Here is a 26,875-nt window from a genome sequence, read left to right on the forward strand (position 1 = left end):
TTTTCTTTTTGAAAGTGGAATTGAGGCCTCTTTCTTTCCAGTTTTGCTAAGGATTTTTCAATCCAGAAATTGATGTTTTAGTGACTATTAATCACGCCATGCAATTCATCAAAGAGTACTTTGATGAATTTGAGGAACTTACAGGGTCTTCTATCTTGATTGATATTACAAGGAGCATGTCCATGTCCCTGTGGGAACCTCCTCTATCCAGAGACAAACATTTACAAAGAGATGTAGTATGTACAAACTTCAAAGGTTTTTAGTAGAAAATGCAGAATGGTCCTCTCATCCAAAAGGCTGCAGAGAATGGTCAAAGCTGCTACATTCATAGTTTTCTCCATTGTCAAATATCCTCTTAGAGGTAAAGAGGAGGAACTTGAGGAGATTGAAGGCTCTTCAAACTTTTTCTTTCTCAGAGATTTAGAGGCAAATGATATAGAGGAGGAACTTGGACCTGAGGAGGAGGAGAGGCTTGCCAAGGATAATGAAATCACAGAATTAAAGGCACATACAATTGTTCAGTCACCCAAGGAAGGTGGAGATCCATTGCATAAATATATTGTTCCTTCACTGCCAAGTTTTCCTATCAAGGATAAGGAGTATTTACTCCTTATTGATATTCAAAAGCTATTTAGCTTGAGGGAGGACTATTGTCTTGCCATCATTGCAGACAGTTGTGAAGTTGCTGAAGGGCTCATTGATATGGAGAAGGAGCATAATGATGAATTTGCTACTTTAGATGTGTCTACTTCGGATGACAAGTTCATTGACTCAACTCCTGCTTTATCATTATGTATTAAGAAAGCATAGGAGTCAGAACCATTGATCTCCGAAGATGAATTTAATCAGCTTCAAGCTTCACATGGTATTGTTGATGTTGGTAGGAAACATAGTGATTATGTCCAACTCAAAGACATCAAAGAAACCTCAATCTCACTCTAGACATCAAATATACTTGAACAAGATGAAAATCAAAAGGTAAATGAATATGAATTTGAATCCATACATTACATTGTTTTAACTTACAATAATTTCGCAGTATTCCTCTTGTTTACAATTGGAGCTAGCAGATGAAGACAACTTCTTAGGGAGAGATAAGGCTCAAGGCAAGCAAGATCTAGCAACAAGAAAGATACTGCACTTGGACACTTTGTCTAAGATGGATGAGAATATTTTCCATGTGTTGCATAGCCAGATCTTCGAGGATGCAGACTGGCTTATACTTTGTATTAAAGCTCTCTGCAGACTATATGGCTTCTCAACTATACAAACCAATGCTAACAAAATCATGTTTCTTGAGAAGACAATCACTACTAGAATTTTTGGTTATGGCCCTGGGTTTTCCGCCTCTAGAGCAGGATATTTTTTGACATACTCTGCATATGCTCTAGCTACAAATAAAACCAATGTAAACACAGTAGGTGGCTACAATAGAAGGAAATTTATATACTCCAGGGGAGTACTAACAAAGGATGTACATACTCCGGATTACAATAGATAACTTTTTATACAAAGTTATGAATACAATAGTTGTCTTTTTTGACAGTGTTATGTGTCCAAAATGTTGTTTTTCTGCATTCTTTGTAGTTGTCTTCTGAAAAACCAGTTGAATAACTCTGCAAGAGCATTGGTTCTTGTAGACCCTCCACCATGTCTTGTGCTCCAAAAGAATAATGTGTGCGCCTGGTAATGTGACTTTTCCATCCCTTGGTTACTGTATGTTGCTAGGGGTCCATGCTCCTCAACAAAATATGGCCCATGTACATGGAGGATGTGCTGCATAACAAAAAAAAAATAGCATATGTCAATTCCACTGAGTGTATCATGAATAGTCTTACCAAATAGGATGTGATGTCTTTTTCTCCCCATGCTTCTTTGATTATTTGAATGAGATTTGTAATAGAACTTTTGTACTCTTGCACATATGTACCTGACATCTTCTATTGTCTAAGAACATTTAAAAAGATGTCAAGATGCTTCAAAACCTCCATCCTAAGATTTGCTAGCCGTGGTATACTGGCAACATTTGTCGTGATCTCACATAATTCTTTCCAACATTCACTTGTTTTTTACTATGGTTTTCTAAAACTCTTCTAGCTTTTGCACCTCCGATGGAGACATCTGCCAAGACATCTCGTGTTTTCCCTGAAACTGTTGGATCTTTTCTTAAATGAACCTGACCCCCATGAAAGCCCATTTTTGATAACAATGCTTCACATTTATCAATACATTGATCTGCCAAACAATCTTGGTTTAATAGAATATGCATAATCAAGATGCAATCTCACAAGCTTGTCAATTATTCTTATCTCTACATGCACAGTGCATATGTGAACATTCTTAAAAGAGATAGGAAGAATGGAATCCCAAATGTTTTCTTTATTCTTGAACTTACTCAGATCTATAGAGTCTCCCATTGGGACTCTCCTTGCTGGTCGCAAACTACTCCACTCTTTTGATCCCATACCTTCCATACAACAAATGCAAGGATACTTTGCATTAGCCTCGTTGCATATTCCAAGCATACATTTGATAGTCTTTAATCAGCACCCAAATGCCATTCCACTTTGAAATTGCCAACTCCATCAACTATGAACATATCTCCAGTACTTTGGGATTGAATGATATTAGGGATACCTGTGTGGGAGAACAACCATTTGAGGGTTTGATCTAATTTTCAGTTGGTATCTTAGCTACACCAACCCACCAAAGCTCCATCTCGGACTGGGTTTTATGTTCTGGTTCCTCTCCTCTACCATTGCTGTACTCAATTGCCATGTTCATTATAGATATGCTCGCTCTTTCCATCTTTTGTCCTTTTTGTATTTGTACCTCATCCAGCTTCAACACAAAATTTAGCACACCACCACATTCTTCTACAATAATTTTATACATATGCACCATTGCAATTTGTACTTTTCTAAGATCCACCCATATATTGTTGAAAGCATTATAGACAAATGTACTCTTTTTCTTCTGCTTCTCATAAGGCATTATCCCTTCAATATGTATGTACTCTCAAAAAATACTTGAAATTTTTTGATTCATAGTAGTCCTGGTAGTGAAACTGAAATAGATTTTGGCAAACCAAAAGCCCTTATTCTCTTCATCTAAGATTTTGGAACCATAATCCAAAAAGAGCTTGGTAGCCTTTGCGAGGAGTAATACCCACAGCGTCACAAGTCTCTACTATTTCATCTGGTTTCACAATGGTCCTTAAGTCTCTTACCAATTCTTTGAGAGTAATATCTCTCAAATTTGTATTCTCTGGAGATTGAAGAATTCTAACCAGGTCTGCCTTGTTCATGGTTTCAATGAGAAGCTTGATTATTCTCTCCTCATTTCGACGGATATTAATACCTGAAATGTGAGACACATTTCTTTGCAAGGTTGAGTCTCCTCTTTTTAGCCCCACTACTTCTAGACAACTCACTTATATTCTTTAAAGTTCTCTTCCTCTCTCTTAATCCTCCTAGGGTTTCTTTCAAGTTTACTAGTTTCTCTTTCAAGGAGTGGTTTACAACTTCTATCTCTCTAATCTTATCATAAAGCTCTGAAATAGTTTTCTGAGATGTTAATAAAGTTTCTTTCAATTGATGCATTTGGACTGAGCACAGATGCAGAATATAACTTCATACAGTAACCAAGCAGACCATCAAAACCATCTCCAATAAATCTAATCAAGTCATGAACATTTACAAATGGAGGTGGTCTACCAGTTGAAGGATCATTGGGATAAATACTTCTATCCACCCACAAATCAATGTGCTTCATTCCCTCTAGTCGTAGTATGTTTGCCTCATCTTTGTCCAATAATGCTCGGTGATGAATACTTCTCCAAGATGAATAGATCTGATCTATGTTAATAGCAAGTTTGTATCTGCGTTCTCTTGCATTGAGGAGAGGAAAAACAGATGTGTTTTGGTGGGAATGTTTGTATAATAGATGTTTCAAAAGTTGAAATAATACTGAGAATAACGACTAGAAAGTACCTCTGACATGATTTAAGGAACGTTAGTATTTATTGTGGCCCATCTCTTAAATGCACCAAAAGTGCTGCTGAACGGCCAAATTTGGAGGTCTCATTCTACTAAAACCTCAGCTAATTAGTGTTTTAATCAAAACCTTAAATGGCCCTTTTTTTTTCATTTTTTGCCATAATGTGTCTTTCACATAAAGGCCCATGTATTCATTCTTAACACTCTCTATGGAATGTGAACTTCAAGTGGGCCACACAAACGTGTATAAGTAACCTTATAGGGTGTCTTTGAAGAGGTGTTTTGCTTCCTAGTTTAAATTCAAAGAAGATACTATGTTGTGACAGAAGACCTTACTTTATGAATTATGTTTCTGGCCTCCATTCATCAACAAAATTTCTCTAAGGGTACCTTAGGAAAATCACAACCTATCTCTTGGTCATTAAACCAAGATGGCTTAAGTTTGCCCACTCATTGAATTGACTGTCTTACATGCCAAGTCCTAAAAGTAAACGTAGCACTATTTGTAACTGCAGAAACATTCGATCTTTAAACTTACATTTTACTTCTGAATTCAATGGTTTCCAACACATTTCATGATCATCTTACTAGATTAAAAAGTGCAGTGCTGAGGTTTCCATCTTTGGGTGTAGGGAACAAACCTGAGATAATCACAAGGGCTCCGTATGACCACAACTATCAAGGAGGTTAAGGAAGACGTCTACACAAACAAGGGTGCAAGTAGGCCTCCTTGTAAGGCCCGATGGTGGTAACATGTGGAGAATTAAAATGTGATGTGTGACATCACACATCCTATTTTAACCCCTTCTCATGTTGCCCCCTTTCTAGCTCAACAAAATGCATACTTCATACATCTGTAGACTTTGGTTAAATTCCTATGGGAGAGGGACACTTTTAATCATCAACATGTGTCAATTGAAGGCCATGGTGCATGGTTGCTCTCAACGAATTTTGATGATCTGCATAAGATGTATTTGGGAGTCCACAACTTATCATTATGATGATAAGCTCTCATGTGATGTCATGTGCTCATCAAGAAAAATGGCCAAGGAATGCTATGCGGATTGTAGCCCCTCTTCTAGATATTGTCTTCCCTAGTTTTTGGCACCCAATTTTCAGTTGTGAGTCCATCTTGAGTTCCCCATTTTGTGTTGTAAATGCCGCTTGATTGGCAAGTATGTGCACTACCTACTATGACTCTCTCTTCTTGAAACTCACAATCAATATTTATATGGTTTGGTGTCAATGTACTTATAAATGTACCAAAAGATATGTGTTGAAGTAAAACCACTATGCTCTCTTTTGTTCTGTTGCTCCCTCTACCGATATTGCTCACTTAGTCTTCCCTCGCTATCCATCTACTTCTCTATAGGAGGCCTTTTGTCATGCCTTGCCTCGATTTTTCGGTTTGCTCAGAAAAAGTCGCTCAGAGTATGGTAGAACTCTCAGAAACTATTCAGTCCTAACTTTTGTGGAAAATAATACTGGTGTATTTAATGATAACATGAACAGACTTAATTCAAGTTATCTACCTTCTGTGAAAAATAATATTGGTGTATTTAATGATTACATAAATAGACTTAGTTTATAGAAAAATCAATATTGCATTAATGGCACGCCTTGGTAGGAGTGTAAAATATGCTTCATTTATGTTAATAAGGGTCTGAAACCGTTTTTAACATTAATTAATTAGTGTTCTGTGTGGGGAGATGGTTTTGAACCTTTGGAGAGTCGAGGTTCTATTTTTTTATAAGGTGCACGTCCAAGAAGGTGGCAAAGTGGAGACGTCTGGACATTTGCTTGGAGCACGCGAGCCTTCTAGTAGATTGTTCAAAATCTCACATGTGTTTTGAAGAATTAAGTCTGTTTAAGCATTTAAACGAGTTGTCCTCTGCATGGCTTTACCTTGTGTGAGAAATAATATTGGTGTATTTAATGATTACATAAGTAGACTCAATTTGTAGAAAAATCCGTATTCCGTTAGCAACATTTAACTTGGCCACTATGCTGATAATAAATCGTGATATTCTTATTGGTGTTTTTATGTATAACTGAATAATAATAATATTTCTGAGAAGTTAAAATGCTTACAAACAACATCCCTTTCATGCAGCAGCTCTGCACTCTGAGGGGGGCGTTGCATAGCGTGCGTGGTCTGTGCAATAATTGTACACCATATAGTTTCTCTCCACCCAAGCCAATTTAGCAGCGTCGAGTGTGACAGGGGGAGCGGGGCTACCGACGGTGTTACAAGCGGCTATACCGCTACTACTGCTGGACGTGGCGACACAGGCATTGGCATTGAAGTTACGGTAGCTGGCGACGAAGGGGGCGTGGGTCCAGTCGATTTTGACCTGGCCGCCACGAGTTGCCCACTGGTCGCCGTTCCAGATGCTGGAATAGACGCCCATGGGCTGCTTGTCCAAGTAGGCCTTCCCAGAACTCTCCTGGTTAGGGAAGGCGCGGATGGGCGTGCCATCCACGAGGAACCTACAAGTAATTATGCAGGCAAAATGAGATGAGAACGCACGTATCTTTCTTTCTGTATCCAAAAAGAAGAAGAAGAAGCGAAGGGCTATCTATATAGGTAGGCTTAATTTTTGTGCTTACAGGATTTGTTGTTTGGTCCAGGAGACGGAGTACGTGTGGAAATCGGCCGTGGGGTCGAACCACAGGAAGATGCGCTGCTCCCGGCCCCCCACTCCGCTGGCAAACACATTGGTCTGCAGAATGTAAGGCTCCCCAGACACGTTCCCCAGAAATTCGAAGTCCAGCTCGTCATGGTACGCCGATTGCGAGGAGAGCTGCACCACGTCCACGCCCCACCACGTACACACGAGAAGCATATTTATTGTCATATAAAGCTCATGAACGTGTACACGGCAACGTTTCAGCTCAGATAATGAATGATAAAACCAGATCATTAAAACAATATAATCAATGTCCTCTTACACAGATGCACATTTAATAATACACTTATTTTAGCTGATGAACACTTATTTTGGCTTGGGTGGAGAGAAACTATATGGTGTACAATTATTGCACAGACCACGCACGCTATGCAACGCCCCCCTCAGAGTGCAGAGCTGCTGCATGAAAGGGATGTTGTTTGTAAGCATTTTAACTTCTCAGAAATATTATTATTATTCAGTTATACATAAAAACACCAATAAGAATATCACGATTTATTATCAGCATAGTGGCCAAGTTAAATGTTGCTAACGGAATACGGATTTTTCTACAAATTGAGTCTACTTATGTAATCATTAAATACACCAATATTATTTCTCACACAAGGTAAAGCCATGCAGAGGACAACTCGTTTAAATGCTTAAACAGACTTAATTCTTCAAATTATGCCTCTGGTTATGCAACCATTAAATACACCATTTGTTGGTACAGCTCTTGAAAGTTAACCTTTCTCCATCAATATTGCAAGTGTACCTTCCACCTAGAGTTCAAGCTCTCATCATACAAGAGAGGGAGAGAGAAACCAATATAGCTGTCCAAAACACATGTGAGATTTTGAACAATCTACTAGAAGGCTCGTGTGCTCCAAGCAAATGTCCAAATGTCTCCACTTTGCCACCTTCTTCGACGTGCACCTTATAAAAAAATAGAACCTCGACTCTCCAAAGGTTCAAAACCATCTCCCCACACACAACACTAATTAATTAATGTAAAAAACCGTTTCAGACCCTTATTAACATAAATGAAGCATATTTTACATTCCTACCAAGGCGTGCCATTAAATGTCACTAACACAATATTGATTTTCCTATAAACTAAGTCTATTTATGTAATCATTAAATACACCAATATTATTTTTCACAGAAGGTAGATAACTTGTTTAAACGCTTAAATAGACTTAATTCGTAGATTTAAGTCTGTTCATGTTATCATTAAATACACCAAAGCTGCTGCATGAAGGGGATGTTGTTTGTAAGCATTTTAACTTCTCAACAATATTATTATTATTTAGTTATACATAAAAACACCAATAAGAATATCACGATTTATTATCAGCATAGTGGCCAAGTTAAATGTTGTTAACGCAATATGGAGTTTTCTACAAATTGAGTCTACTTATGTAATCATTAAATACACCAATATTATTTTCTCACACAAGATAAAGCCATGGAGAGGACAACTCGTTTACATGCTAAAACAGACTTAATTCTTCAAATTATGTCTCTGGTTATGCAATCATTAAATACACCATTTGTTGGTACGTCATCTCTTGAAAGTTAACCTTTCTCCATCAATATTGCAATTGTACCTTCCACCTAGAGTTCAAGCTCTCATCATACAAGAGAGGGAGAGAGAAACCATAAAACTCGTGTCAGATTTTGAACTATCTACTAGAAGGCTGGCATGCTCCAAGCAAAGGTCCAAACGTCTCCACTTTGCCACCTTGTTCGACGTGCACCTTATTAAAAAATAGAACCTCGACTCTCCAACGGTTCAAAACCATCTCCCCACACACAACACTAGTTAATTAATGTTAAAAACCATTTTGGACAATAATAAAATACACCAATATTATTTTTCACAAAAGGTAGATAACTTGTTTAAATGCTTAAACAGACTGAATTCTACGAATTAAGTCTCTTTATGGTATCATTAAATACCCCACTATTATTTTCCACAAAAGATAAGACTAAATAGTTTCTCAAAGTTCTACCATACTCCGAGTGACTTTTTCTGAGCAAACCAGAAAATCGAGGCGGTGTCGTGCCATGGCACGTCTATGGTGTGAAACCATGCATGTGAGGCCATTAAATATAAATCTAGATGCATGGGATTAAGTGCCATGACTTGAGTCATTTTATGATGTCTACGTACATATGTTCATATTGTAAATGAGGTTCAATAAGACGAGCTGAGGCTAAGCCAGGTCTCGAAGCCTCTGTACATAAGTGTGGTGTGAATCATGGAGTTTTTATGCTTATGGTGAGCCTTGAGGTGGCACGAATTATCAATGAACCAAAAGCGGCATCACTTTCTTATGGGGCTGACAAGAAAGAGGGATTAGTTGTAGTTTTTGATCTTGATGGAGGCACAAGGAAGACTAAAGGACGAGCAACTGATCACTTCTAGAGAGGGAGTAGATAATATGGTTGAAGATGCATCCATGCAAAATGGCATTATGAACGTTTCTTCTGGGATGGTAGAAGCTTTAAAAGATGCTAGCAATGCAGAGAATGCCAAGGTTACATCACCAGAGGAAACATTTACATTGCTGAAGGAAGAAGAACTAAGGGCAGCTGAGGCAGAGCTGAAGGCTTGTAAGCTCGTCCTTGCACAGTATGAGGCAGATCTTCTAAGCATTAAGAGCTTAAAGGAAGAGCTTCAAAAAGAGGCTTTGAGAACATCAATAGCTGCAAAGTTGGCAAGAGCAGTTGCTGGGGGAAGCGAGTGAGGAGTCAGGAATTTGCCGTTCACATCATCATCATCATTTGATCGTAATCCTGGCTTCGTAGCCTAGTACTATTGGGTGTGCAGTGTGCTTAGAATTTTAGCACGGGGCGCTTTCACCAAGCGCCCTCTCTATCGCACCAGATCTCATCAGAGCTCGCGATTATGGTGCCCTCCACTTCCTTTTCTCCGTCGCTCGATCTACCCCCTCGCCTCGCGGATATCGACGGCCAGCCTACAGGATCATTTCAAAGCCCTCCAAAAATGGGTTTCAGAAACTGACAAGGTTAAGGATTCCAATAGGCGGAGCAGGCTGTTGCTTTAGAAGTTGATGCAGCACAGAGGGTATGCATTGCGGAGATAGCCTTCCAGAAGGCAGAAAAACGCGCACTTGAGGCAGCACAATCTGACACAACTTGGTACACAATTGGTTGATTCAGCTGATGCCTCAGGGTGGTGTCTCGCGTGGGGAAAATACGAAGGCAGTGTTTTTCAAAAATTGGAATATCCAAATTTTAAGTTAAAAAAGGGGCGCAGCGTATTTTTCATTTTGGGAAACGCGAATTTTTGGCTGCAAAAGGCAATTCTGCCCGAATTCCCTGCGGGAAATAAAAAATAACCAGGCAGCGCACATATTTGGTGAGGGGGAAAGTGTGCAGAAAAGAAATGGGAGGGAACCAGTCTATAAAATCTACAGAATTTCTTATTTTGGGATGTTTTCTGTTCGTGCCTTCCTGGTGCTTGAAATATAGAGGTTTTGAAGCTCTTTCAAATGACATCAACATCAAAAATCTCAAGAAAGTAACATGAAGTGCTGCTTGATTTTCTCAACGAGTGGAGTTCAACGCTAATTGCAATAAGGCGAAAATGAGAAATCGTTTTTTTTATGAGATAAGCTTTTTATATATGATTTTCAAAAATCGTAAAACTTTTAATTGTTATAGGTTTGGTTTATATTCTTGGTAAAGCTTTGACACTCACAGCTTTGGAGAAATTTTGATGGTTTCCTTTGAGCTTTGAAAGCTGAGAGTCTCAAAGCAGGGTTGATTTTTGGTTTTGAACATGAAGCTTTTGGAAATCACATGATGATGTGTATATGCCATATGTTATTTTTGCTTTTGTGAAGTTGGATTCTATAAGCAGGTTTTCAAGAGATCAAAATCTCATCTTCATATGATGAAGTTGGCAAAATGTGAAGTATGCTATGTGAATGGTTACATGTATGTAGAAATCTTTTGAAGGTTGTGTTATGCCTACATGTGCTATGTATGAGTTACTTGGATAAAGGGACAGGTGATCTATGTTTTGAGTTAATCAAGCTCTTGGTTCGTGACTTGTGTACAATCATCAAGCTAAATTTGGGGATGTTTTGAAGTGAATTGGCACATGTACATGTCAACCAAAATTGAGATGTCACATGCCATTTGAAGAGATATATATTTTTTTGTTTCCTTGCTGGGATTGGAAGCTACTCTCACAGCCAGAAGTCTCGCACTTGCCCAGCGATACCGCCCATGTCAGGACAGAAATGGTGAACCGGACGTGAAACTGTTGGGGTGAGAGTTAGTGGTGAAATACACAGTGCAAGCTATGGCTGAGAATCCTGAGGGACAGGGGATTCATTTTTACCCCGGGGTTATGCAAATGTTTCAGATGTTTACTATGTATATGCAATAGCAGCAAGCGGCTGAGAGGGGGCAAATTTCCACGACTAAAGCACTGCAGTCAATCGTGAAGAAGATGGATCAATTTGATGGTAAAGACATCACAAAGTACCTGTGCAATTATACAAAGGAAATGGAGCTAAACAGGGTGACTGAGGAGGATATGGTTCGAAGCTTTGAGCTGGTATATGTTCCCGAAATAAGAGAGCGCATAAGAGGATTACAGGCAGCACATGGTGGCAGAAATTGGGAGGAGTTCAAGCTTGCTTTGAAGGATGATTATTTCATGGAGGATTCCGAGCGGGTGACCAAGCGAACTTTCTTGGAGTGGGTTATAAAATCCAAAATTGGAATTTCTGCCACAGAGTTGCTAAGAGAGTTTGAGAAGCGTTATGCCCAGCTGTCAAGGATAGAGCGCACAACCTTAGACATGGAAAAAACAGAGTTCTTCTTACAAGCAGCTGGGGAAAGATCTCCAAGAAAAATTAGAAATTCTCCTTGAGGATAAGGATATGGAGCAGGGGTTAAAGAATGATTGGAATGATGTCGAGGATGCGGTCACCATGCTAGCAAAGCGGCAGCGAAGGAGGGATAAAATGGTGATGAGCTCGGCAACTCCTATAACTTTTACCCCTGAGAATCTACCAAAACCTACTGCTGCTGCAATCCCAAAGGTAGAAGGGCCGATGGATGAGCTTATTAAGGGCATACGAGACCTAAAACTGAAGATGTCCAGGATTGAGGAAAAAGGGCTACCATTAGGGCAGGCTTCTATGCAAAGGCCTCAAAGCAAAGAAGGGTTTACATTCAGATGTATATGGTGTGATAACCCAGAACATGCAAAGAAAGACTGTGCTAGTTATAAGGAAGCTCTCAGAAACCAACTTGTATTTTTCAAAGATGGAAAAATCCACCTTACAGAGACTGGTCTTCCGTTAAGCACAAACTTTGGGAAAGGAGGGATGAAAAAGCTGGTTGAGGATATGGCTGCTAGCCATGCCGTTTCTATGGTTGAGGCAGCAACCTATGGGTTAAAGGCCGGACAATCAAAAGAGGAATCTGAGAAGGATGAAGACTATGAGAATGAAGATTTTTGGCCATCAACAATGGAGCTAATTGCGTCAAAGAAGGTGTCTAAGCAGGCTTTGCATGAAGCAGGAGACTGTATACGTCTTGAGACTGGCTGGGAAGAACCTGTGGATTCTTTATCTGTTCATACCTACATTGCAAAATGCCAGAATAATGAGGCACAGGTAGAGGAAAAGCGTAACAGGGAAAATGAGGAAGGAGGGCCATCAAAAAGGGTCACTCATGGTAGTGGAAAGAAGGACCTTGGGCCATCACATGTGCCTCTGCCACATAACCAGCCTCCACAAGAAGTATCAATGGAAGAAGCGCCAGCAAAGATGAAGCATGAGAAGGAGAAGGGTAAAGGAAAAAGTCCGCTCTACAAGCTCCAATCTGATATTGAAGCCGCAACGGATCTCAAAAAGGTGCTAGAAGAAAGGATTCTAAACAGTAGGGTGGAATTTACACTAGGGGAAGTCTTGGGGATTGCAAAGAAAGAATTCCATGATGAGATAATTGATATTATACGAAGGAAAAGGCAGTCCATAATTGAATCTATTCCATCACAAGGGGAGACAAGCACTTCCAAGACTCATGGAGTACAGGTACAGCAAAAGGAAGAGAGAGAGAATGTGGTGGAATGTAATCACTCTGCTGAAGGGTCACGACAAGTGTGCTTTGTGGATGAGGATGATGAAAAAGTTCTTGCAAAAAGTCATTACTGCAGGAACCATTGGGCAAGGGCCACCACTGAAACCCTTGTCAAGATAGGAGACTTGGAAGAGCCGTATGTTGCTTTAATTGATCATGGGTCTGAAATAAATCTTATGGCTAAAAACCTCTACAACAAATGTAAGTGGCCAATAGATGTAGATCATGGGTGGATGATTAAGGCGGCTAATAACTCATCTGGAGAGCTTTATGTAGCCTGTCCAAATGTAAGGATAACTATAGGAGATGTGAAAGATGATCAGAACTTCTTCGTCCAGGAGATGTCATCATATCCCCTCATCCTTGGGCAACCCTATATTACAGCTGTGAGGATGGAGACAAAAGTCTTAGATGATGGTTCAGCATACGCAAGAATAAGGAGCAAAGATGGCAAGAAAGCTGTTCAGTTCTTGACAGTTTGCATTAACCATGAAAGGAACCGCGAGTCTCTTCGAGAACAGTCACTCCCAAAGATAAACAAAGAATTCATGAACTACAGGGAGATGAGGGATTTTGGCATTGTAAAGCGGGATTGCAATGGTACAAGGGGAAATGAGTTCTCGCAGGACTCAATCAATGTAAATAAATTTTTAGCAAACTTTCAGGGATCCTCTAGCTATGGGTCAATAGTCTTTGTAAAAAGCAAGGATTTGAAGCATGGTATGCGTCGATATGTACAAAATGTATAAAAAAGTCTTGAGCAGTGTGGTCTTTTGGAGAAAAATGAGTTTATTTCAGGTGTGCTTATGCTTACAGGGTGGAAATGAGATGGTAAAAGTGTCGTCTGTGGGAATGTATGATATAACCTGGGAATTTGAGGGAATAGAATGTAAAAACATGTATCTCGTGTTGATACAAAGTATAAAACGGTTGCAAAGAAGGTGAAACCAGTTGCCTTGCCCTTGCCACCAGAAAGCAAGGAGAAGATAGATGAAGCCTCTATGCAACCGAATCTCAGAGATCCGAAGAAAATTGGGCATAAGTTTTCACAGGAAACCCTAAAAGAGCTGAAGATTGGTGACAAGGAGTTCCTGTTACCAGTTGAAAAGGAATGCTTTGAGGAGATGCTTGTGAAACATGGAAAGGCCTTTGCTTTTGAGTCGCATGAGATAGGCTGTGTTGATCCAAGTGTAATAGCGCCAATGGTGATCTTCACTGTTCCACATGTGCCCTGGAACCTGCGGCCGATTCCAGTACCAAAAGCTCTCTTGCCAAAGCAGATGGAATTACTAAAAGAAAAGATCAGGATGGGGATTTTGGAGCCATCATGTGCTCCATACTCCAATAGATGGTTCACCGTGCCAAAGAAAAATGGAGCATTGCGCTTCATTCAAGACATGCAACCTGTAAACAAGGTCACAATCAGGAACGTGGAAACAAGTCCGATTGTGGATGAGTTTGCAGAAGCATTTGCAGGGAAAGCTATATACTCTATGGGTGATCTGTATTCGGGATATGATCAGTTCCAGCTGGATATACAAAGTAGGGACTTGACCACAATGAAAACTCCTTTAGGTTTGGTAAGGATGTGTACCTTACCACAGGAAGCCACCAACTCAATGGCACATATGATGAATGGTATGAATAAAGTCTTGCAAGACTTCATTCCATAAATAACTATGCCTTTTCTGGATGATGTGCCCATAAAAGGCTGTGTGATGAGAAAGATAAAGATGGGGATTTGAATTTGAAGGGGTGCCGCAAATTTGTGGCAAATCATATAAAAGATTGTGACAAAATCCTATCCAGGCTTAAAGAGGTGAATCTTACTTTGTCTGCAATGAAATCAGTGTTTGGGGTTGGGTGAAGTACTAATCGTAGGGCATCTTTGTAATACTAATGGACGCCGACCTTGTCCAGCCAAGATAGATGCAATACAAAGAATGAAAGAGATATGCATTAATGTTACAGAGGTGAGGAGATTTCTTGGTGCATGTGTCTTTTATGTTATATGGATCCCACATTATGCACATGTAGTAGATCCTCTCTACAAACTTTTGAGGAAAAATCAGAGATTTTTATGGAGTGCTGCACATATTAAAGCTATACGGAAGCTGAAATGTTTGCTCCAAACATCACCTACTCTAAGGAAGGTAGATTATGAGTGTGGCAGGCCTGTGACTGTAACAGTTGATACTAGTCCTACTGGGATAGGATGGGCAGTAGGGCAAGATGATGAGGATGATCACAGGTCTGTAATCAGGTTTGGAGCAAAGGTACTAAGCATTCGCCAGCGAAATTATCCGTAGATCAAGAGGGAGTTATGGGGAGTAGTCACTGCCTTAAAATGTGAAAAAGAATATGTCATTGGGGCATCCGTGCTTGTGGAAACTGACTGCTTGCCACTCCTTGGGATGATTGCAAGCTGCACCACTCCAGATATCGCTATGCTCAGGTGGATTGCCTATATCAAGTCACTAAATCCTGCGTTTGAGCATATTATATAGTCTCATGCATAAATCCTTATGCAAAGTTATTGCATAAGCCTTATGCAAGCCTTATGCATAAAGCTTGCATAAAGGCTTTATGCATAGAGCTTATACATAAGCTCTATGAAAGCTTTATCCATAGAGGCCTATACAAGATTTATGCATAAAGGCTCTATCCATAAACCTTATGCCTAAGGTATATGTAAGAAGCCTTCAAATAGAGCTCTATGTATAGAGCTTGCATAAAGCTTATGCATAAGCTCTATGCAAGAAGCCTACACATAGAGATTATGCATAGAGCTCTATGCAAGAAGCTTATGCATAGAGCTCTATGCAGGAATCCTATGCATAGAGCTTGCACAAAGCTTACGTCTAATCTCTATGCAAGAAGCCTAGCATAGATCTTATGCATAAGCTCTATGCAAGAAGCTTATCCATAGAGCTTGCATAAAGCTTATGCATAAGCTCTATTCAGAAAGCCTATACATAGAGCTCATGCATAAGATCTATCAAAAGAAGCCTATGCATAGATCTCTATATGCAAAGCCTAAACATATCCTAACCCTGGCACCTAAGGGTTCAATAATACAAAGAAAAAAGCATAAATTTATGGATGCAAAAAGAGGGCTTACCTCTTTTTTAAGAAGCCGAAGGAGAGGATTAGTTTAGGGATCTACAAAACAAAATAAAAAACAAAGTAATTAGCGTAACATTAAGAACTAATGCACATACAATAAAAAATCCTAGAAGCTCTATGCATGCATTGGGAGATCTATGCATGCATAGAGAGCTCTCAACATGCATAAAGAGCCAAAACATAAGAGTAAAAGGGGGATCTCACCTCAAAAAGTTAGAGTTGAGAGTTATTGACTTGAATAAACCTACAAAATAGCAACAAGATAAATCAAAAAGATAGTAAGTATACTTAATTTTAACATATTAGCAAGCAAGAGACTAAGTGAAGAGGAGAAGGAGAAGAAGAGGAAAACAAGGTTAGTTTCTTTAACCTATTCCTAAGGCATAAATGATTGAAAGCTAGTGGTTTATGTTGCCCTAATCCGAGCTTTTATATAGAAAGCATAATAGAGAGCTTTGATGGAGATCTCTCTCTCAAAGCTTTCTATTAGCACTCCTATGCATACAGTTAGGGTTAGGGCAAGGGAAAGGAAAGAGAAGGGAAGGGAAAGAAAAGCTCACATAGAGAGCTATGTTGAAGCTTTCCATGAAAGCTTAGAAAAAAAGAAAGCATTTAAGCTTTCTAATGAAATATTGAGAAAAAGAAACAAAGGAGAGAGACACTTTCCTTGGAGAGAGAGAGAGAGCTTTGATGGAAGAGGTGGAAGGACTTGGTGGGAGGAAGTATTGCTAAAGTTGTCGTCCTCCTAGCATGTGTAACAAAGAGAGGTATATAAAACAGAATCCCTTAGTGGTGATTTAGGCGGGTGTCTTAGTTTCTAGGTCACTATCCAGCCAACGAAATTTCACTGCTAACTTCGTTGCTGGGTAGTGAAATTTCATTGTTGAGCAGCGAAAATTTGTTATTGTAAATGCTGCCTAGTAGCAAAATCCTCGGCAATTTTCTAACTGCTAATCAAGTGGATAGCTCATATATTTTTATACTAATACATAATTAGTTTTGACTTGGTTTTAGATGTTTGATAGTGATCAAGGGCCAGAAGTTGGTTCCGAAGCATGGTTGAGAGAAAACATTTGTTGTATGTGTGATCTATGCAAGGGCCAATATATACGACAATGTCGTATAACAATTGAGCATGTCCATACATATGGAGAGTGTTACATAACATGCCACACCATTCAATGACATAAGGCTGATTGCAAAAGGTGGCAAGGCTTTATAAGAAAATCATGGCTAAAAATTATCTTCGCCAACCAATGAAGGAGGTGCCTCCACCATTGCCACATGAAGAGGAAGAGGATCTCATCATGGAATACATGGTGAATGACTACTTCGAATGCGAGGTCGTAGATGATAGAGAGCAAGCTCCAATGCGAGAAGAGGATGAAAGCTTGCATAGAGAGGCAAGCGCCCCTTTGTATGAGAAATAATCGTACTCTACAGTACGAGCAAACTTGGAGCTATTAAACTTGCAAATAACTTATGGATGGAGTGATGCAAGTGTCACAAGTTTTCTTAGGTAAAATCTCCTCATTATATTCTCGTAAATAGAAAATGTCTCATATTTTATATACTCTCCTTGTATATATTTTGACATATGATTTCTTATGTTAGTTGTAGACTTCTCAAGAAGATTCTTTCCTCTCAAAATCTATTACCCGAGTCATGAGATGGGTTTCTAAAATGCTCTCTATTCTAGGTATGCATTATACAAAAATACACGCATGTCCCAATGATTGCATGCCATTTAGAGGAGTTAATAAAGATGCAGAACAATGTCTACAATGTGGAGAGAGCCGCTATATGGATGATTTGGAAGGAAACAAAATTCCTCGAAAAGATATTGAGACACTTCCCTTTCATTCCTCGCATCCAACACATATCTAAATGTAAGGGGATTGCAGAACTCATGTCATGGCATACTACTCATTGCTCAATCGATGGCATCATGAGGATCAAAGATGATTCACTGGCATGGCAACATGTGGAGCATCAATGGCCAGCATTTAAAGATGAGCCCTGAGCCCCCCTCACTTATGTCTCGGCTTTGGCATGGATGGTGTTAACCCATTTGGCTTCAATAACATAATGCTTTACTTAGCCTATTATATTGGTGAATTGCAACCTCCCTCCATGGGTGGTAATCAAAAAATTTCATATTATGCTTTCTCTCTTGGTACCAAGCAAGTATAAGGTGGAAAACATGGATGTGTACACCTCGAGCCTTTGATTGAGGAGAAGGTATCAAAGTGCATGATGTCTCAAGGCCAATAAATAGGCGTGAGGTGAAGTTGAAAGGAGTTTTGCTTTAGATGATGCATGACTATTTGAGTGCTCAGGCACATACTTAAACTAGATAACTTTAAACTTTATGTTTATATCTCTACCTCTCAATCATCTCAATTTTGAAATAGGTTTGGCACCCTCTGTACATCATGCATGTCTCATTTGTGGACCATCACTTGTTTAGGAAAGACCCTCTATCCTAAAGAAGGTGGTGTATGAGAAACATCATCGATTTCTCCCTCCTTCACATCCCAAGTATGTGCCACATGATGTCTCACCAGTTGTGATGAGAGGTACAAATTGGTTTAAGTTATATAAAGCACCCCCAATCCACCACCCGATGGGATGTCTAGACACTCAATCTTCTTTCAACTTCCATATTGGTGTGATTTGAAGATCAATCATCTCTTAGATCCCATGCATATCTTCAAGAATGTGGCAATAAATATTTGGGACCATTTAATTGCTAAAAGAGATACAAAGGGTGCAAGGGATGACTTACAAAACAACATGGCCGATTATAAGTGAGAGTGGTAACATGGTCCTACCAAAGGTAAGCACAATAAGGTGAAAAGTGTGATTGTCTCTTTTCATACACAATTGGGAGTAATGCATTCATTCAAGGGTACCTTCACAAACACCAAAAAGAAAGGAGAGGTATAATTATATGGCCTCCCTCAAGACACATGATTGGCACATGATATTATAGGAATATAAATATTTGCTTATTCATTTTCTCTTTATGGTACATAATTTGTAGGCTCATATACTAACTTCCATTTTTTTCTATGCATAGTTTACACTTCCAATTGCTATGGTTGGTTGTGTAGACAAGAGGTGAGGGAGGCTATTTACAAAATGGGAAGCTTGGTGAGGTATCAATCTTCTCTTCAATTCACTAGCTATGTGTGAGTTTATACTGGCTCCATATGCCCAATAGTAGCAGGGTGGAAGGCTAGACCAATTGGTATTGGTCGGGGTTTTGGCTGAGCTTACGAATCTGTCGGAGTAGAAAAATGGATACCCTACTGGAATGTGGGTGGCACGGTGGGCTCGAGAATTTACGGGTACTTTCCAAATCAAAACCAAAAATTATTTTTTTGATAATTATGGAGGGAAAATTGGAAAATTTTGAATTACCTAGGATCATCAACGACCTAGGATTTACAAGGGGAGAGTTCTAACGTTACGATCAAGGAATATGACGTTAGTGTGTTCTATACAAAGCCACCAATATGCCTTTTACTCGTGTGAGAATCATGAGTTGGATATTTTTTGTTCATCATCCTGTTAGAGGAATCGAATGTATTCCTTGGGTAACGATCTATTCTAGAATCAACGATTGAGAGTGAAGTGGAATAGCGCAACCTTAAGTCATTCCAGTTCGAGGCCTCGGGTGAGAAGGGAAAATTGGAAAATTTTGAATTACCTAGGATCATCAACGACCTAGGATTTAGAAGTGGAGAGTTCTAACGTTACGATCAAGGAGTATGACGTTAGTGTGTTCTGTACAAAGCCACCAATATGCCTTTTACTCATGTGAGAATCATGAGTTGGATATTTTTTGTTCAACATCCTGTTAGAGGAATCGAATGTATTCCTTGGGTAACGATCTATTCTAGAATCAACGATTGAGAGTGAAGTGGAATAGCCCGACCTTAAGTCATTGCAGTTCGAGGCCTCGGGTGAGATTCTCTATCTTATTATAGGTTCTTCTATTGTGTATTTATTAAAGATTAGAAGGGTAGGGGTCTTACAATTCTTTTAGGTGCGCATTGTCATGTCTTGTGACTTCTCTCAACTCTTTCTAGGAGTGTGTTTTTGCTAGGTGGTCGTGTTGAGCGATTCTCAACATTTTGTGCACCTTTAAACTATGCTTCTTAGGTATTATCGGAGGCTATGGATGGCAGCGGGCTTGTGCATACATCAATTTAGTATCGTACTATATTATCGGTTTACCATTGGATTTTGTTTTAACCTTTGTCTTCCACATAAAGGCTCATGTATTCAGTTTTTAACACTTTCCATGGAATGTGAAGTGCAAGTAGGCCACATAAATTTGTATTAGTAACCCTATAGGGTGTCTTTGAAGAGGTGTTTTGAGTCCCTAGTTTGAATTCAAAGAAGATGCTATGTTGTGAAAGAAGACCTTGCTATATGAATTATGTTCCTAAATTGTTGTCCCTCACCTCCAACTATCAACAGAAACTCTCTAAGGGTACCTTAGGATTCAAAATCACAGCCTCTCTCCTGGTCATTAAACCAAGCTTGCACAAGTTGAATTGACTATCTCGCACGCTAAGTCTTGAAAGCAAATGTAGCACTATTTGTAACTACAGAAACATTCGATCTTTAAATGTATATTTCACTTCTAAATTTAATAGTTTTCAATATATTTTATGATCAACGTACTGCATTTAAAGTACTAAGGTTTCCTTCTCTGGGTATAGGCAAAAAACCTTAGATTATCACAATTAGAGCTTCGTACGACCACATTTATCAAGGGCAGAAGGTTAAGGAAGACAACGACATAAATAAGGGTGCAAGTAAGCCTCATTGTAAGGCCCAATCTCGAGGGAGTCACACATTAATATGTAAGCATAGCACGTGGATTCAACAGAATAGATTTTTAAAATCCTTTCTTAACACATTTTTTACATACATAAGGGTATTACTTAAAGGGAGTATTCACAGGTTGAATAGAAAAAGGGTGTGTTTTATTCATGAAAAATTCATAGATAAGGAGTTTTTAAAGTAGGCCTTGAACGCACGTGATACAGAGGGTTTACATATAGTGAACCCCCCAAGGGACCAATGGTGTCAACATGTAGACAATTAAAATGTGATGTGTGACATCACACATCACATTTTAACCCCTCACATGTTTCCCCCTTTCTAGACAATTAAAATTTTATGTGTGACATCACACATCACATTTTAACCCCTCACATGTTTCCCCCTTTCTAGCTCAACAAATTGCAGATTTCATACATCTATAGACTTTGCTCCTATGGGAGAAGGACAGTTCTAATCATTGACATGTATCAAAATCTCATGAGTTTTTGACAGCTATATTGATTACTCTCTCCCTCTCTTGTATGATGACAACTTGAACTCTACATGGAAGGTACACTTGTAGTATTGATTGAGAAAGGTTAACCTTCAAGAGATGTACCAAGAAATGGTGTATTTAGTGATTGCATAATCAAAGACTTAATTTGAAGAATTAAGTGTGTTTAAGCATTTAAACAAGTTTTCCTCTCCATAGCTTTACCTTGTGTGAAAAAATAATATTGGTGTATTTAATGTTTACATAAATAGACTCAACTTCTAGAAAAATCAATATTGCGTTAGCAACATTTAATAAATCGTGATATTATTATTGGTCTTTTTATGTATAGCTGAATAATCTATGACAAGATAAAGGAAGAGTCCCCACCCCTTTACATGGAGAATTTACGTGGAGAAAGGAGAGGAAGAATTTTTGAAAAGGAGAAAGGAGAAGAGAAGACAAGTGTTTGGGGGTTTCTTTCCCACACTCCTAGATGCATTGGAGCTCACAATTAGTTGTCACCATCAAACCGTTCACTCATTGATCTATTACAAGATAAGGAAGAGTCCCCACCCCTTTACGTGGAGAAAGGAGAGGGAGAATTTTTGAAAAGGAGAAAGGAGAAGAGAAGACAAGTGTTTGGGGTTTTCTTTCCCACACGCCTAGATGCATTGGGGCTCACAATTAGTTGTCACCATCAAACCATTTACTCATTGAGTTTCTTATATATATATATATAATACATTAGAAAGAAAATTGCCTACCCCTCCCCCCCCACACACACACACACCTTCTAATATTATATTATGTGCATGTGTAAGAGAGAGAATATACATACACACACACACACATATATTATGTGCATGTGTAAGAGAGAGAATATACATACACACACACATATATATATATTATGTATGTATGTGTATCTATAGGTATGTAAGCATGTATATATAAATAGATTTATATGTATGTCGATGCACACACATTTATGTTCATGCACACACAAACACAAGCACATGATACGTGCACACACGTATACAAACACACATACACACACTCGCATGCATGGACACACGTGCAACACATAGAGATATGCACACTTGCACACATACTCAAGCTTGCATATACACACACATGTGTGTATACATGCACACAAGCACAAAAATACACTCACATACACAAGTACATGTGCACACACTCACACACACATATGCACCTGCACGTGCACACACATCGATGTACACACGAGTATATTCACATGCTCACACACACGTACATGTAGACACTCACTATGGATACACATAAATAAAAACATACACACCATGTACACACCCACAACAAATACACACTAACACATACACACAATCAAGACACTTGCATGACACATGCACGCGTGAAGGCAGTACACAATCGCACATACGTGTGTATATGCACACACAATCACACACATATGTATACAAAAGAGAAGACAAAAGACGTGGTATATAAGATACAATTATTTAAGAGTGAACACACCTTATCGTGCATGCCCACATATTAAAATTTAATATTAATTAAAAATATATGTGTATATGTGTTTATTTATTTTATAAATTGTATAAGGGTGCAAAAAAGTGTCATTTACAGTGTCATAAAACTGTCATCAGAATTGTCATCTGAGTTGTCATCAAAAGTGTCGTCAAAGTTGTCATCAGAAGTGTCGTCAATGATGTCATTTTAGTTGTCCGCGACAGAAGTGAAATAGGAACAGTTACGTAGGGTTATAGGAACGGTTACATAAAGACTATAAAAGGTAAATCAGTTGTAATCTCATGGATATATGTATGTGTGTGCAATCAAAGTGAAAAATCAAGAATCGGTTTCTCTCCTTTTTTCTTCTCTCTCTCTCTCTCTCTCAATCTCTATGTAATGCTTCCATGAGAGTCGTGTGTGTGTGTGTATACCCTGTTGAGGGCTACGACCTTCAATACTTGGCGATCTCTATTGGTTTCTACTTTAAGGGTAGATTAGGGAAGGAACTCATAGCTTTTAGGAGAATTGTTTCCCCTGTACGACAGCTTTCTCTCGTTTTCTCTCGAATGCTCGGCATTTTCGTTTCAGTGCACAGTTATCACGAAGCTCCAAGCGCTATTGGTATTTACCAAGATGAAGCATGTTTGACAGCCACAGCACTGAGGAAGACGCTATTGTGAGCGAAATACAGTGCGGCTACCAATGATGGCAGAGTTTCAGCAAAATATTGGGAGCGAAGAAGTCGTCGTTTTTTCCTAGTGCCATGTTGTAGACACATCAATGCACGGAAATATGGTTATTCACATAATTTATTTTTGTTCTTGTTATTTCAGTGAAGTAAGAGGGCGTTCATGCTATGCAAAAGGGTGTTTATCAAGCGGAGTCATGTTTAATCATTTCATGAGGGGATTTTCTAAAGCGAAAGTTTTTCAAAGTGTCGACATCAAGAGGAGCTTTTTGAAGTGGATTCAAGAAGATGACTTTTTGCAAGGATGGAGTGTTCCAAAGGAGGCATACTGACAAAGAGAAGATCGGATGTACTACCTGGCGACGCGAAGCCGGCAAGAAGCACGAACCTTGGAAAAGCTGATGGAGGAGTCTTTTGGTGAATCAATGCCAAGAGAGATTTTCAATTATTGTCTCAAAATTTAATGTAAACCCTAGGATAAGGCATTTGGCTTCTAATCAAGGGAATTTTTGGGTTCTCAATTGCTACGCAAATGTTCCCTCGTGCATGCCAGTGTATAAGGGTGCAAAAAAGTGTCATTTACAATGTCATAAAACTGTCCTCAGAATTGTCACACTACTAGCCATTGGGGACTGTAGCGAGGGTGTTAAAAATATACACCGTCGCTTACACGATGACGAATGTGTCGCTTAAGCGATTTTATGTCGCTTAAGCGATGTAAAAAAATTATTTAAAAAAATGTCGCTTATGCGATGCGTTTTTTTTAAATCGCTTATGCGATGCTGTGGAATGACGTTTTTTTATGACGCTTGCAGACTGACTAGCCTCGCATAAGCGACGTTAAATTTTTTATAAAAAAACCCTCGCTTATGCGACGTTTTTTTGCTATCGCTTAAGCGATGCTAGGCATTTTTATACTCCCGCGCTCACCGAGAACCTCATTTCTTTTTCGACGGGAGAGCACAGAGAGGTATGTCTATTTGTGTGTGTCTTTCTTTCTCTCTCTCCCTCTCTCTCTCTCTCTATATATATATAGAGAAGAGAGAGAGAGAGAGAGAGTGCGTGCTAAGACTGTAAGATGATGTACATGAGGTATCAGAGATAGAGGAGCTAGTACATAGTGTTCTATGTGCTGGCACCATGTCGCATAGGATAGCACATGAAATCTCCTGAAAGAGGCCATCTGGGGTCCTCTCGGTCTCGCAGCTGTTTGGATCTCTGGATCTGAGTAGCTCTCTCCGGAAACACTCAAGGCTTGTATACAGTGCATGGTTAATCTCAGCGGTTGGTCAAAGAAGCTCGTGATGGGTTAACTGGGATGTGTATGTGGGCTGCCTGTCTCATGTGAAGCAAATGGTTTTTGTGCCACCTGATCTCTAGTAGGTAAAGCCACAAGCATCTCTAATCTAGATAGTCTGGAACTCTTGTGAGTGGCCCAAACCCGTGCCAGTGGAATTTCCCTCTGATCTCGCAATACACTGAGTATCTGCATACGTAGTGCCCCCCCGTCTCCACCTCCAATGTGCATAGAAAGCAGATCCTGTCCTCTCTGGGGATATTTGTTGCTCTCCCTGTCTCCACTGTGAGCTAGTGAGACGAAATTCTGATCTGGCCAATAGCAATCCTCATGTCATGTGAAATGTGCCGCTTGAGCATGTAACGGGGCTCTCGAAACAAGCCACCTGGCCTGAACTGTTGGCAACTGTCATGATAGAACTGCATCTTAGCGCCAAGCTGTTGTGGTGCTACCCATGTGATGTGTCTCTAGTCTAGATAGATCTCTATGGATGAGGTGATTAATGTCCTAGTGGGTGAGCTGTAGGAGAAGAGCATCGAGGCTGTAGTGGAAAGGAGGTAACTAGTCTATATGGAACCCATGTGCCTGAAACCATTGTGACCCTGGCGTACCAAGTTTTACATGTGTCCTACCTCTGCTAGGCGGCGGGATGACTCGAGTTCCAGCATGGGGAGCCTATCTCTGCTCAAAACTATAGACCCTCTGGAACAGGGCATCCACAACTAGCAGGGAGGCTGCAAACTCTGCTAGAACAATGGCATGAGGCACTGATGGTTTACTCCTGATCATACGTGAATACATCATAATCTGTAGCCTCTCCACCCTCCTCCAATCCTCTCCACTAATATTGGGGCCCCAAAAAGGTGCCCTAACATCGCTCCAGGTGTCACTAAGGAACACCATCTCTTGGCGTACAGTTCCTAGAAGTAGGCCTGAAAGCACTGTCGCTCAAGTCTCACAAGAGCTGCATATCCCCTAGCAATCCTGGCATGTGTTGCTAGTTTCATCCAGTATCGTGGCCCTATGAAAGTGACCCCCAGATAGATATACATAAGAGTGCACAATCTCCACTGTCTCCCCTACATATGCGAATCTCGTGTCTCTCAGTGTCCCGATGTGGTATTGAAGACTATGACCTTGGCTTTTCCAAGGTTAATGGTGAGGTCCCTCTGCTCACAAAAATATTGCAATGCCTCCAGGTGCTTCTGTAGCCCCTCTTTGGAGCTAGACATTAGCACAATGTCATCTATATATGAAACCGGATAGGAACCCAGATCAATGGACAAACACTTCAAATGTTAAACAAAGATGTGAAAACATAGCGGAAATAACTATAAACAAGGCTAAAGGGAACACGACACTGAGCCGGAATGGCCAACCCCCCTAGGAACTTCTTTATTGATAGAGAATCTTTTACAAGTTACCAAAGTGCGAGTGTGAACAACACCAGATCTTTCCACAAAGCAAACACCTCTAAAAGCTGTCCAAAACTATCACAAAACAGTCCCCAAAATCAGCTCATAAATCAGCCCGGTATGAAACCATGTGCTGCCCCAAACCCCATGCCAAATCAGTTCCAAAACTGAGCCTCGAAACTGTCCCGAATTTCTCCAAAACAGTCCCAAATCTCGGCTCCAAGATCGACCAAATGTAAGAGAGATAAGAGATCTTTTGACACCTGCACTATTGCTATATCCTGTACAACCAGCATAGGCAGGAGATGGAGTGCTTCACGGCAGATGTACCTACTACATAGCCTGCGGAAGGAAAAGAGGGGAAGAGGATTCATAGCACCTGTACGGCCTGCACACAAGAGAGGGGGCAGAACTATACAGTTGCCGTACATTGTACGATCAGCACAAAAGAAAGAAGAGGTTGCCCAATTGCTTGTATCAGTATGGTCGACAGAGGGGAAAGAGAGAAAACTGCCGCCTGAGTGCTCCCTGAATCGCTACTGTGATTGAGAGAGAGAGAGAGAGAGAGAGAGAGAGGTATATATATATATATATATATATATATATGTATATATATACATATATATACATACTGCTGATCCAAGAGGAGCCTCCCTTCTCCCCCTTTTCATAGAGTCGACCTCCTCTATTTTTAGCATGT

At 39.8% G+C, this 26,875-nt stretch overlaps 1 pseudogene across 1 annotated transcript; it reads right to left on the bottom strand.

Annotated features, from left to right (window-relative positions):
- Nucleotides 1–6,036: 6,036 nt before the first annotated feature.
- Nucleotides 6,037–6,844, bottom strand: LOC147633093 (xyloglucan endotransglucosylase protein 1 pseudogene; annotated as a pseudogene). Its single transcript, XR_015267024.1, has 2 exons — nucleotides 6,609–6,844; nucleotides 6,037–6,488 (listed from the first exon to the last, which is right to left on the bottom strand). The product of XR_015267024.1 is annotated as a xyloglucan endotransglucosylase protein 1 pseudogene (transcript).
- Nucleotides 6,845–26,875: the final 20,031 nt, after the last annotated feature.

This window comes from Cibotium barometz, chromosome 12 (assembly GCF_041138505.1).
Source record: "Cibotium barometz isolate CiBa-2024 chromosome 12, ASM4113850v1, whole genome shotgun sequence".
Lineage (NCBI taxonomy): Eukaryota > Viridiplantae > Streptophyta > Polypodiopsida > Cyatheales > Cibotiaceae > Cibotium > Cibotium barometz.